This window comes from Equus przewalskii, chromosome 18, assembly GCF_037783145.1.
Source record: "Equus przewalskii isolate Varuska chromosome 18, EquPr2, whole genome shotgun sequence".
NCBI classification, from domain to species: Eukaryota; Metazoa; Chordata; class Mammalia; order Perissodactyla; family Equidae; genus Equus; species Equus przewalskii.
Window position 1 is genome coordinate 28263150 of NC_091848.1, and position 14910 is coordinate 28278059.

Below are 14910 nucleotides of genomic sequence, written 5' to 3' on the forward strand. Positions count from 1 at the left end.
CCCCGTTAACTTTTACCAGTAATTAGGTGAAGGTCTCATCTGGAAAGTTCTGCCCTATTAATCTTGTATGGTCAGTGTGTCTTAGGATAGACATTCTACATTTTAAAAGGCAGAAGACTTCCTACAAACAGGAATGTGGCTTAATGTGCAGTATCAAATAATATCCATCACATAATCTCTAGATATCTTAGACTGGTGTTCCAGGTCCTCTGTCATCTGACTTCTAACTCCATTTCCCCTGACTTCCTCATTCTTCCCTCACATTAGCATAGGTTTTCTCATCACCATGTCTTTGCTTGTATTGCTGTCTCTGCCTGGAATTCCTTCACCACCATCACCATCACCACCACGACCACCACCATAGCCATCACCACGACCACCACTACCATTATCACCACCACCACCACCGTTACCACCACCAGCATGTGCGTATACTATCCTGTGAGGCCCAACTCAATTACCTCTTCCTCTGAAAAGATAGTGCCCTAATCACCCTGGCTGAAAGTGACAGTCCTCTCCTCTGAACTCCCACTGTCGTCTCTGTAGCTCTCCCCTGTGATATCCTCAATCACGTTGGTCTTGTGTTATTTGCTATTTAGTTGAATATACCTTGGCTCTACTACTAGATATGAAATCCCATGATGATGGTAGAGTCTTATCTTATCTCCTTCTGCCCCTTCCCTAGTCAGATTTGGGGCAGGTTTAGTTCCTCACACACTGTAGCTGTTCAAAGAATACTTACTGAATAGGTGAATGAATAAATGGCAGAAACCATATGTAGACTGCTGATGCAAGCATTTCCATTGACTAGGGCTATTGAAAAGAGATTGATTATATAGGAGATTTGAGAAATTTTAATATTAATAAAATTTTAATATTAATGGCAGAAACTTCAAAACAATCTAACAACTACCTCCCCTCTCATACCATCTTTATTTTCAAATGAGGAAACAAGATTTGTATGTGACTGGTCCACATCACTCCATATCACATAAAGGAATAGTAGAACTAGAGCTTGTCGCTCCAATCTGGCATTCTTTTGAAACAAAGCTAGAATAATAGTGACATAAACATACTACTGCCCACATGCATGCTTGTGGGGAGATAATTTCCCACCCCGCAGCACATCACCCCATACATTTATTTCCTTGCTGATATAAATAGTACAAACAAAATAGCAGTAACTTAAGAGGGAAACATGACTACTTCCATCATATGGTGGTTCTGCACAGCTGAATCAGAAACCCGGGTAAGAGATAAGACATCTTACTCAATTTCCTACTTGGTGAAAGACTTAATGACTGCATTTCAGGCTGTCGGGTCATTGACAGCACGAAAGGAAGTGGAAGTTGAGCTGACTGACATTCCCACAACGGGCAGAGGAGTGGAGAGGAAGAAAATATTGGGAGTCCTGCACTTCAGCAGTAGGAGGGGTTGAGGGCAAGAGCCAAATGGTAGGGCGGGGGAAAGATTCCTTTCTTCAACTATGTGAAAGAGCAATACGTGAGTGAATTCAGAGCTCCGAGTGTGTTCCGAGCTGAGTGCCTGCTGGAATGTGGACTGTAAATCTCTCTCATACTCCTTCTCCTCACCGACCTGCAAACAACCTCTCTTCCTCCCATCTGCTTCCCAACCACCTGCGTTTCAGTCTTTCTGTGTCTACATTACTTTTTCCATTCTTCTATTTTCCTCTCTGTCTACCTTTTCATGGTGCATCTCATTTCTCTTCCAGGTGTTTCCATCTGGCCACGTTTCCCTAGGCAGGAGACCCACAATAGGATAAGGTGATTTCTTAACATTTATTCATTTATCTGATCAACAAATTTTATTGAGCACATACTGTGTCTCAGGTACTGTTCTGGTTGTTGAGGATACAGCAGTAAGCAAGACAGTGAGAAACAGACAAAATTCCTGCCCTTGTGGAGCTTCCATTCAAATGGGCAGGCAATAAACAAAATCATTGGTAAGTTGGGTAGAATATTAGAAGGTAATAAGTGCTGGGGGAGAAATAAGCTGGGAGAGAAAAGAAAGTTCTGGGGAGAGGGGACCAAAGTTCTCAGCACAGAGCCAGACAGATGGGGCTGGAATTAGAGTCTCAGCTCCCTCCTTCCCAGTCGCAGGGCCTGGGCAGGTTTATAGACCTCCCTGGGCCTCAGTGTCCTCGTCTGTGTATCAGGAATCTTAAGGGACACCAGCATCTTCTCGGGTTGTTGTGGATATTAAATGAGGTGATATATGTAAAGTGCTCAAAACAGGGCCCGGTCCCCTCATAACACTTCATGGCTGTTAGCTTGTATTATCATTAATACGATGGCATATATTGTATTGTATGTATTACATATAATATATATTGTGTATATATGTATATGTTATGTGTATAGTATTATGATCTAACTTTGTGCCTGTAATATTCCATTTTTCTCAAAATACCTATATTTTCCTCTGTCTCTTTCTCCCACTGGGCTATGAACTTTTGAAGGCAAGGACCACATCTTGTTGGTCCCCATATCCCCCCTAGTGGCCAGCACATAGAGGATTCTATATTGCCTTGCTAAATTAAAAACAAATGGGATACCCCTTTCCTAGGCACAAGAATCTTCTGTGAAAGCCAGTTGTTAGAACCCTTCTCTAGTTCTCATCATTCTTGTGTGATCTGAACAAGAGCTTCACTCTCTCCACCTCCTCTCTCTACCTTCTAATCACCATTCCTTCCCACCTCTTACAGAATGCCAAACTCATGGTCCTTGTCTCGCTGAGTCACACACTCCTCTGCTCCTTCCCAGGAGCTTTTCATAGACTACTTTGTGCTGTGGATCCAGCCAGTTCCTATAGCCTCGTTCCACCTTGATACAACCTCAACCATTTCTGGCCATTGGGAGTTACCCACTTCCCCTCCCCAAATCTACATGCATGCCCTATACCTCTAGTAAAATGCTCTTCTACAGCTGTTTAACACTTTCTAGTAGAAGACCCAATTCCATGCCTTTTCTCATTTTATCCTTGGAACAACTGTGTGAGGTACAAACTTCAGATATTACCAGCTATATGTTCCTAATAAGGAAACAGTAGCTCAGAGAGGTGACGAGAATAATCCGAATACATGGCTAAAAATGGCAGAGTCGACACCTGAATTCTTATGATCTGAGGCAATAACACTGAGTTGAAAAAGTTCATGGTTGGCACAAGAATGACCTTAATTCTCACCCCAGCTTTGCTGTGTACCTACCATCTGACCCTGGAAAATGCTGTAAAGCCTCAGTTTTCACTTCTGTAAAATAAAATTAACTCTTGCCGTCTCTGACTCAGAAGAATATTTTGAAGATTAAAAGACATGTTAAGAAATTTCACCAAGTATAAATTGCCATGTATAAATGTCAGGGATATGAATAAGCTCTGTAAAAATATAATGACTGATGTATGCAAAGGGAAGAAATGGACACTTTTTGTAATTTCCACACACACCAGAAAAAACAGAAGCTCTTTATCATTTTCAGGCATATCTAAGCTTTGACACTGATGGTAAAAAATATAGAACTCAGGAAAGCTTTTTTAAACTTATATGATGAAAAAATAGAATATGCACCATCCCCAGAGTCTAAATATTGTTTAAAAATAGCCCTGCTGCCAACAAACACACACACTTGAGAAACAGCGAAGGAGATTTTTTCTGGGCAACTTCCAGTGCACTCAGCAAACCCCAGAGGTCTCTATATGTACCTGTACAATTCTGAGTGACGTGTTGATCTGTCTTGTTATATATAGTAAGAGGCTCAGCATTATGGGCCAAGATCATTGCAGAGTCTGGGAACCTATTCAAATTCCATGGTTATCCTGGATTGTTGAACTGACTGTTGCATCACAAATCAACCATCCTTTGGGACATGGAAATATTGAAGTTGTGTCAAGATTTTTGTGAAATCTCAAACCTACAGTGTTTTATATTTTGTAATAGATGGGCAATAGATTTAAGTAAGATTTGCAGCAAGGGTCTGTGGCCTGGATTATGAAAGTAATCTGTGCGAGGATGCTGAGATTTCTTTATCATCATTCTGTTACGCTCCCCAAAATGCACAAGGGGCTACTAGGAGATGGGGCCAGGCAAGAGCTCCATATTTTAATGGACTTTGGTTGAGATCATCTGAGTTGGCAAGGGATGGAGAGGAGGGAGATGAGCAGCACATTCCTACAGCATGGCAACATCCCTATAGCTTTGAAAGCAGCGATAGTGCAAAGACCGAGAGTGTCATGGGGTACTATGGATAGGATCATCTAGATATCTGTCTGGAGAGCAAAATTAGGGATTAGAGCTCAAGGATTTGAGGCCGGACAGCCAGGGGAGAGGGGAGTTCCTGGTAGTAGTTGTCTCAACAGCTGCTGGAGATTCCTGATTATTTTAGGCTTGAGCAGCCATACCTCATCCCAGTCCCACTTGCCTGGATTTAAAGTGACATTTTTGGTCTCTAGCTGGGCACATATCCAGTCTGTACTATCTGACCAGGGTACACTTTCTAAGGAGGGAGCCTGGACAGCAAGCAGAGAACCCTGTGGGCCTGATCCCCCAGTCCCTCTTGGTATTAGATGTACACAGTATGGATTGGGTGGGGACCTGGGTCAGAGAGATCTCTCAGAATTTACGGGGTTTTTCTCAACATAATGTTAGAATCATAACATTTTGGATGTGGCTTGTCCAAGATCACAACGAGTCCTTGGGAAAACTGGATGAGAAACCAAGTCTTTTGACTCTCAATCTAGATCTCCATGATAAAGCAGTACCTCCTTCATTATGATAATGTATCAAGCTACATGTACTTACTATGTATCATCAGGATGACTGTTGTTGGCCATATGAGCTAAGCACTCCACTCTCTGGATATGCATTACCACCTGCTCCCCTCAGAACAATAAAGGAGGGTCTCATAAGGATGATGTTAAATATGTGTCTCCTGGATTTCAGTGAGGCTCCAGTAGATGGAAAGTTGCAGTATTTATTCTGAGAGATTAGAAAAGAAAGTTGCAAAAGATCTTATATTTTCTACATAGACACTTGTGGGGGACAGGTTCTAATGTGACAGCCGTTATTAACATCTTTGTGTAATTCCCTCTCCTTGAGTACAGGTGGGGTCTGTAACTTGCTTCTGATCAATAGAAGATGGCAAAGGTATTGCAATAACTACCATGATTACAGTACATTATATCAAAGCCCATCTTAACAGACTGGAGTGAGAGACTCTTCTTGTACGCTTGAGGAAGTAAGTGATCATGTTGGAGAAACCCATGAAGTGAGAAACTGTGAGTGGCCTCTAGGAACTGTGGGCACCCTTTAGGACCTAAGGGTGGCCTCCTGCTAATAGCCAACAAAAAGCCAGGGCCCTGAGTCATAGAACTAAAAGAAAATGAATTTGGCCAACAACCTAAATGAGTTTGGGAACATATTCTTCCCCAGTCAAGCCTCCAGATGAGAATGCATCTCAGCCATCTTGATTGCAGCCTATGAGACTCAGAGCAGAGGACCCAGCAAAACTATGCACGGACTGTCAGAAACTATGAGATAATAAATGTATGTTGTTTTAAGCCACTAAGATTGTTAGGCAGCAATTAAAAGCTAATACTCTTCACAATTTTCTAAACAGAGATTATTTTGAAAAGCCTCACTCAATAAAGGAGTCCCCTCTACAGTTGTCCAGGTCGGTGATTATCAACGTTCTGCTTAAGCATCTTCAGTGGCAGGGAGCTACCATTTCAAGGGCAGCCCATTTCAGCATTAAATAGGTTTGCATGTTGTCAAAGTCAGCTCTTCTGAAGGTAATACACTGCAGAGATAGCTTAGGTTATACCATGGATTCCTAGGTAGGCTGGTGAGGGGGTCCTGGTTCTCTTGCCTCTGAACTATCTCAAGTGGCTAACAGTCCAGAGTCATCCTCCTTCATAAAAGAAGGACTAGAGGGGAAAGCATGTGACAGATCAATAACACTGGATCTCCTGCTCTAAGTTTTACCACTCGGCAGCAGTGTAAACTTTCATCCAGTTAAATAAATTAATGAGCCCTACTCTGCGTATTTTCCTCACAGACATGTAGCCATCAAGTGAGATAGCGTCTATGAAAGTGTTGTTGGCTGTAAATCAGCAAATGATGGCAAATGATTATTACTATTAAAATAATAGTCATTTGTCAGTAAATATTTGTCAAAGCTGGCCTACACTTATGGAGACAGGCTCTCCAGGGAAGCTGATGATGTGAAGATAAGGAGGAGACAAGCCCCAGTTTGGAATTGCATCACTGATTCTGGATTCCCAGCAGCACATTTCAAGTCTTGCTTCAGGAATTTGGTTTTTGTTTTGTTTGGAAAGAACAAGAAGCCCCTGGAGCCAGTTATACTGTCATCAAACTTAGTTGGTAATTAGGCTGCAAAGCAAACCTGTGGCAGTGAGACAGAGTTGAAACTTGCATTCCTTTCCACAGGTGGAGAGTTGGATCCTAGAGGCAGTGTATACAGCTTGGCTATTTTTATGCTTCTGCATGCAAGAAGGTTCAAGAGAATCTGGGTAAAGCAATTAGCATCCTTCTGTCTGCAGGCAAAACTGGTTTGAACACGTTTGTCTGTTCTTGAAGGGCTGGTGGAGCCTTGGCAGTTTATCTGATGAAAGATTTCACTAAGCAAAATGTCTTCACTTACAAATCCAGCCACTTTACACTCTCAGCCAGCCCCAAGTTCACTTATTTTCTTTAGAATCTTTCCTACAACCAAGAACCACAAAGAAGTAAATTAATCCCTAGGTGCCCAAGAAATTATGAGGATGTTTAACCTGTCTTTTCGAGGATACCCCCAGCAAGCACTGTTAATTCTTTTTGTATAGACTATTGATGTATTGTGATTCTCCTCATTCGGAAGAGAAAAATATGTTTAGACATATATTTTTCAGGGTATATTCCATGTTTATATGTTTATATTGTACTGTTCACATTACTATTAAAAGGATCGCTATTTTATCGTAGGTTAGTTTTGCCCACTTCAGGAAGAACAAGACTGAGATTTCATTATTAAACCAAAATCCTCCACAAACCCCTCCTTTTAAAAACTTAGATTAAAAAATGGTCAGTCCATCAAATGTCTATATAACCTGTATATTCGGTCCCACAAAAATGTTTCCTACCTTGGGTCTGAAGTTTCACCTGTCTCTGTACACACCCTGTTCTCTTGTCAGCATGCTGATGCATGTTGTGGTATCAAGTGGCTGGAACATAAAGAAATGTTCTCTCAGGCTGCATCTTGTATTTTCATCCTTCATCAAACGTAGTTTTTGTCCATGGTTTCAGTTTTCGTTTTTCGGTTATTTCTTTTGCTTGTTTGTTTTGAGTTTGTCTGGGTTCTTTTGGTTTTTTATTTGTTTGCTTTCCTATATAGGCCTGAGGTCCAGTGCTAATTTGAATGCTAGTATAAAATATTTGAGCCTGGTTCCATGGAGTTCCTCTGGCTGATTATCCCAGCAGTTCAGATGTCATGCCATCAGCCTTCCCCACCGGGGAAGTTACCTGCTTTCTCATCTTTGACCCTAAAGAACTTTTCACCATCCAACCATAAAATGCACCATTGAAATTTTAATTTATCTGTTTATTTCCTCAGTTTCTCCCACCAGGTGGTGAGCTCTTGCAATGCAGAGAACCTGTTTGTCTAGTTCATTATAACAGTGCCTAGCACAAGCCCTTACAGAAAGCTGATGTTCCATAACTGTTTATTTCATAAATGGATGAATGTTCATAGGTTACGTTTTTCCCATGGACCAGATAATGCAATCCTAGATCTTGCCATAGCATCTGGGACACCAAGTGAGAAGAGCTGAATGATCAGTGAAAATACATGTGGGCAGCTCCCAAATTACAGATGGATTGTGTCCCAGTAGTTCAGAGATGAATGAGTATAACAATTCATAGAGCTTAACAGAATCCATTTCAGCCTTCTCGTTTCACCGAAGGGGCGACTCCATCCTGAGAAGGAGTATTGTCTCACTGAAAGTCCTGGGAAGAGTTCGTTGGCAGAACTAACTCCTACCTGGTTCAGTATATTTTCCTTCCTGCCTGTCCTCATTGTATCACAGACACATACAAATTAGTTGCATCCTTTAACCCAAAAGGAAGCACATTTAATTCAGTGTTAGATAAAATAATTATTCACAGAGTCCTGACACTACTAGAGAATAAGCTATGAGGCAAGTGAGAAATAACTCCAGCAACCATCACTAGTGGCAGAAAGAAAGGACATTCACTACTGTAAGGAAAGGCTGTATCTTATGCGTGGGCAAGGTGACTATGCTCATTCCTACCTAACAGAAGAGTGTCCATAATAATAAGGTAGCAGTTCTTGAATCAAGGACAAGGCTTCTGCCCAGTCTTCATAGGCAAGGACAATAGTTTGTTTCAGGGAAACCATTACAATTGTCTCATCTGCATCTTGTTCCTGTACATGTCTTTGAATTTTTGATAAGGAAACAAATGCTTTGTTACATATAGTGTGAACACCTGTCTGCTAGGATTTAGAACAAATGCTTTCAGGCAATTTTGCCTTTTATTTCAGATAAATTTCATATATTACTTCTGTCTAGAACTGTAGGGTCATGTTAGGTTTTTCAAAACTCTGGGAAATGTTTATTTTAATTTTCTTTAAAGAAGAGGGAGAATAAAGAAAAATGTATCAAAAGCTTCTACTGCCAAACTACTGTTTTGATTTCTCTTTGTTTGAGCTTTGGCTTCCCCACATCTTGAGCCTTAAACTCTTTGATGTTGTCCCTTTAAGCATAAAATAAAAGCTTATTCTCTTTAGTCTACAGACTTGGAGGAGGGCATGCACAAAACATTCCTGTGTGTTCATATGTCTATAGCAATAATTGACGCTGGTCTTAGGGTGGTCATATTTGCCCTCACCTTCTACAATAAGCATTGGGTGTTCCATGACTTTTCAGCTTTGTCAACTTTCCAATCCTGTATGGAGTTTCTTCTTATTGTTTCTGTGTGAGCAACTTGACAAGGGCGGCATCCATGATCTATCCCTGAAGGGCTTATAATTATACCTTGTACACAATAGGGGCTCAGGGCACGAATGAATGCATGGATGAATTTTCCAGTTTGATTCCATGAGCTGCTTAATTCTATTGGAAGCACTACCTAGGTTTTCATAAAACATTTAATTGATGCATATTTCTTATTGCTTGTTAATACTCAATAAATGGTTTGTATTACTTGCAGTAGAGCCCAAATGAATAGAAATTAAAATATTTCCAGTTACGGAGTTAATCTTTTCCATATCTTTCCATAAAAGGGCCTTGGACTCATGAGACTCGATTCGTGGGTTTTTTGGCCAGCTTGGTTGCCTAACTTTGTGTTTATGTGGCATAAAATCCTAACCTCTCAGAGCTTCACAGGCTTTTCAAGATACTTTCTAAATCCTTATGATTTAAAGATGAGGAAGCTGACATGTTTGCCTTCTTTATGGTTAATGAATGAAGTAGGAATTTGCACTATCCTTAATCAAGACACTATGTGTATATTCACGATATTTTTTCAATAAAAACATAATATTATTCTGTTTTCTGACTGTTCCTAGACTGATGGGTTCTAGAGGTAGAGAAGAGCTGAGAAATAATCTGGGATCCCTGCCTAATTTCCAGCCTAAGACATCTGTTCTTTGTGTTCATAGCTACATGGGGTTGCTTTTGGCCAGGGGAAAGGAGAACAATAGTCACCCTCATAGCCAACTGAAAAATTCAGTCTGAGCTGCTGACCTTGTCCATGGTTTGTGATAAATCTTGAAAGTGCCCCTATTTCAAGTTTGATGGCCAGTGATTAAGCATTTAAGCCGTCTTTTGCTTTTTCTGCGCCTGCAGCCCTGCTTTCTGGAATCTTTTCCACCTTAGAGGTCTGTCTAAGTATTGTCATTACTTTAAGAGTAAAAGAAAAACTTAACAAGAATAAGTTAGGAAATATAAAGGGGTCATTGCTCGAGTCAAGAAAGGGAGGCAGAATGGTAATGAAATAAGGAGAGCCTTGCCCTTGGTTTTATAAGATCTGGGTCTGAATCCTAGCACTGCGTCTTTTTAGCTTTATGACTTTAAGAAAGTCAGGAGCCTTGGAAACCTTGTTTCTCTATCTGTCTAGTATGGGAAAGTGTGGAACAGCTTCGGGCCAGAGATTAATCTATGTTAACTCGTATTATTAAAAAGCGCTATCTCTAGTGACGTAAATTTGCTTCTAAATAATGGGGGAGATTCAAACCCACATTTGGAAACTCTAAACCCATGTTCTTTCCTAAGGCTCTGTAGGTACTAAGCATTTGACATGGTCAGGGTCACGTAGAAAAGCTGGGTTTATCCCGCCCCTCACCCCTCACTGTCTCCTCTTTCTCTCAAAATACTCTAGAAAGAACTTTGCCCCTTGAAAATAGACAGCCTCAGGTTAGGAGCAGTTTCATTTCACATGAGTAGTTTTCATTCCCTATTTGAAAATCTGAAATGCAATTTCTTATAAGACTTTGGAAGTTAAAACCAGGGGACAGGAGTCACAATTTGCAGTCGTATCTCCTACACGTCTATCTTCTCACAACTTGATAAGAATCACCAAAGAGGATTCCTTCCTTTACCTAAAATTCTCTAGGAAAAAGAGGCCTCTGACTGCACCTACCAGTAGGGAAAGGCATTTGGCCTATACAAGGCTGCTTTAAACTCTGAAACTGGCAGACAGTCTGGTGTATAAACAGGGAGATGGATTTATTAGTGCTTTTAATAGAGTCTTATCTAAATATCTAAGAGCCATCTGCAAGTGTCGATTGTTACTCTAGGTTAGATTTCAAGGCCCAGAACTCCCTTATGAGGTCGACAAGGATAACTGATGTTTACTCTATAGTTAGAGCCCCCAAGATTCCAGCAAACATTTTGCACATCTCTTCTAAGACGAGCAGTAAATGTGGTAATCATTGCCAAGACTGGGCGAACACATCTGCTAAAAGGGTAATTTGTTTGAGGAAACAGCAAGAGAGAGGAGGAGAAGCCATCAGGTTGAATCAGATAGGCCTGAGTGTAAACCCACTTTCACCACTTCAATGTTATACAGCCCATCGAGGATATGTACTTTTCTGAACTTGAGTTTTAGTATCCACAACTAGTAAATTATAAATGTCTCCTTTACATGTAAGATATGAGAAAAATGCACCAACCAATCAACTTAATTTAGGGTAATTGGTATTGTTCCAGTCCTAGTTCCTAGAATACCCAAGGACATAAAGATTTAACACTAGACAGAGGTAGTTTTTCCCAGCCCTGTGTTTTCTTATTCCTTCATATTCTCGGAAACTCAAGGTTGCCTTCTTTTTTTTTCCAGCTGTTGGTGGGGGCAGGGAGTGGTAGTTCAGTTGCACCCCTTATCTGTTTGGGAACCAGTATGTGTAAATTCAGGGGATAGTTGGGGTCACTTGAGGCTGAGTTTGAACTGCATCCACCACATCTTCCTCAGACCTAAAGGACCAGATATTGACCATGGGGAAGGAAGCCATATTGCTATTCTCAAGGCGAGGGGAAGACATTCTGTCACCTCTTACCACAGTGAATCCATGGATTTGTAGAGGGCTGGACTTGGACTTCCACTGTGTCATTGAGTTTTCTCAACCCCACAAAGAGATATTATCCTCATTTTATACATGAGGAAAGTATAGCGAAGTGACTTGCCCATGATATGAAATGGCATGAGCCATACTTCTCTCCCGGCCTGTTCTGAAATGCAGTACCATTCTTGTCCCCGTCCAGCCTTGTTTCTGGCTCCCTCCGGCCTCCAGAGCAAGCTCAGGCTCATTTTGTGCAAAGGTGTACCTCTCTGATGTGGCAGGCATCCAGGGTGCTCTGTTGGGGATTTGCTTTTCTTCCTCTCAGGTCCCAATGCAGAGGTTGCTGTGGGCTGTGGGGTCGTCAGACTGTCCCTGACCTGTCAGGGGATTTAGGAGAGCACCAGGACTATGGTTATATGATCCTTCATTAAGACCAGCCCAGCGATAAAATGTGTTCATGAGTCACAATCTTTGTGGATTCTTTTTGTCAGCCACATGAAGACACTTTAGAAAAACAATCTCTGTAATCTGTACCTTAATGCTTTTAGTGTTCTCAGTGATAGTGCTCTATAAAGTTGGATGTCTAAATGTGGGCTAGCTTTAGGGCATCTCCCAAGGCTGTGGGACAGTGTGGTACACTGAAAACTGCTCATCCTGAAACCTTAGAAAACTAACTACTAGTCCTGCCTCTTCCAGTAAAGTCACCTGCCCTTTCTGAATCTGATTTCTCAACTACCCGGTTATATGCTTGAACCAGATGATTTCAAATATCCCTTCCTCCTCTAAAATTGTTGTTTAACTTTTCTCTGTAAAGGGTTGATTGAAAGAGATGATTGAAAGAGCTACAGATCTCATTATGAAAAAAAGGTTAAGTTATGAATAGGAGCTATTTAAGGCAGCAAAGAAATAGAGCATCCCTTTCTAATGATGTCCTTCCTTAAAAAAGAAAAAAACATAATTTTGGATTTTTTGTTTTTTTCTTTTTTTGAGGAAGATTAGCCCTGAGCTAACTACGGCCAATCCTCCTCTTTTTGCTGAGGAAGACTGGCCCTGAGCTAACATCCGTACCCATCTTCCTCTACTTTATACGTGGGGCGCCTACCACAGCATGGCTTGCCAAGCGATGCCATGTCCACACCAGGGATCCGAACGGGCGCACCCCGGGCCACTGAAGCGGAGCATGCGAACTTAACCACTGCACCACTGGACCGGCCCCTAGATTGTTCTTTTGCGTTTGAGAGTTAAACCCTTGCCTAGCTAAGACATTCGTTATGTTAAATGAGGTATAAAGTTAATGTTTTTCCTTGTATTTATTTATTTTATTTATATTTTATCCATTACATATTAGCATATTGTAATATATTTATTTATAATATCACTTATTAATATGCTTTCTTCTTTTTTCTCATTTTTAAATGAGACATAATTTACATGCAATGAAATGCTTAGATCCTGAGCATCTCTGGTGAGGCCTCTAAACTCCTGAGGAGATTTGACAATTGTATATATCACCCTACAAATTTTCCTCATGACTCTTTCTAACCAGTTCCCACCTGCCACCCTCGGAGGCAGCTACTTTCTGACTCCTGTCACTGTAAATTATTTCTGTCTGTTCTTTGAATTCAGGTAAGTAGAGTCATACCATATTTATTTTTGTATCTGGCTTCTTTCATTCAACATGCAGTTTGGGGGGATTCATCCATTCATCTACTCTGTTGTATAAGCGATCTGTTCCTTTTTGTTATTGAGCACTATTCTGTTGTATGAATATACCCCCAAACTCGTTTATCCATTCTCCTCGTTTTTGATTTGGTCTTGAATTTATATAAGTGGAAAACATGGAGAAATAAGTATTGAGTCTTTGGGCCAAATCCCTCTTCTCTTCAGTCCCAAGGGCCTCAAGTATTTGTCACAAAGGGCCCTGACACCAACCTGAACTATTAGGCATACACCTTGACTTCTCGTGATAGCCGTGTATTACCCCATTGTTTCCACTAGTGTCTTGTGGAAGTGAGAAGAACACTGGTCTGAAAGCCAAGAGACCTGGGTTCAAACAGCAGCTCTGACTCCACTCAGCAGTGTAACTGGCCACTTCATCACCAGGCTGCAATTTCTCACCAGTAAAATGGTCTGGTTGGACTGGTTAATCCCCCAGCTCTTTCGTCTCAGGCATCCTATGGTCCTTTGTAAATCCCTCCTCTGGGCTCTGAACATCTCATCCTTCTCAGTGAATCCTGGGATCTCACTCATTTGCCTCTCTATGTTGAAGTATCCAAAGCATCAGATTATTTGAGAAAATATCTCTGGTCCCTCTTCTTCTCCCACATCCCACACTTCCCTTTTCTAGATTTGGAGCACAGAGAAGAAGTATTGTCTAAAGAAAGACTTCCCTAAAAAGTGTTAGATCTTAAATTTTCACCTCTTGGGCTGACCCCATGGCCACGTGGTTAAAGCTCCACGCACTCCACTTTGGTGCCCCAAGGTTTGCAGGTTCAGATCCTGGGCGCGGACCTACTCCACTCATCAGCCATGCTGTGGCAGCATCCCACATGTAAAATAGAGGAAGATCAGCACAGATGACAGCTCAGGGCTAATCTTCCTCAAGCAAAAAAAGAGGAGGATTGGCAGTGGATGTTAGCTCATGGTGAATCTTCCTCACAAAAAATAAAAAGAATTTTCACCTCTCTGTCAACTTCTTAGAATACTATTAATTTGCAAAGCTAATCAGAGATATCATATTTCTTATCATACTTCAAAACTACGTTATGTATTTGTTCTTTCTGTCTCCCTCCTGTGTTTAACCATTGTCTCTGATGGTAGCTTCTAAACTATTGCCTTATGTGCATTCCTCCTGATGTGTAATAGTTGCGTGATCTGAGTTTAGGCACCAGATGGTCAAAGCATTGGCCTGCCTATATTTCAACTATTCTTTGGCTAATATTATTCATTTGGCAATGTCAATTTTACTTTAAAACTCAACTTATTAATATTTCCTCTTCTTCTCTTCAGAATTCATTGAAAAACGGCGTTCAAAACACAATCCAACTCCCTATGGGAAAGGCTTTCTATGAATTTTTATTTTAAAGACAAACTCTGTTATGCTTTAAGAAATAGTATCTGTCCCTAGTATGAAATAAACTGCAGGGAGTTGATCAGTGAAGGAGGATATTTTTCCAGCTTCTCTTTAGTCAATAAGGTAATTATTTTGGATACCAAGGGAGTTTAGAGGTTAGTATATTTATCCATATATAGTGGAAAATTCAAAATTCCATCTCTAAGCAAAAATGAATTTGGGAAGTATGTATCATTTTTATTATCCATCTCC

At 40.9% G+C, this 14910-nt stretch overlaps 1 protein-coding gene and 1 long non-coding RNA gene across 17 annotated transcripts in view; one reads left to right on the top strand and one right to left on the bottom strand.

Moving 5' to 3' along the window:
- Nucleotides 1–14910, top strand: part of LPP (LIM domain containing preferred translocation partner in lipoma) — a 637427-nt gene that overhangs the window by 593252 nt on the left and 29265 nt on the right. The window lies entirely within an intron of this gene.
- The window catches only part of LOC139077112 (uncharacterized), a 34606-nt gene continuing 27028 nt past the window's right edge, over nucleotides 7333–14910 (bottom strand). For both annotated transcript variants that reach the window (XR_011529407.1, XR_011529406.1), the window contains one exon: nucleotides 7333–11962. This is a non-coding gene — a long non-coding RNA (uncharacterized lncRNA). The remainder of the gene's footprint in view (nucleotides 11963–14910) is intronic.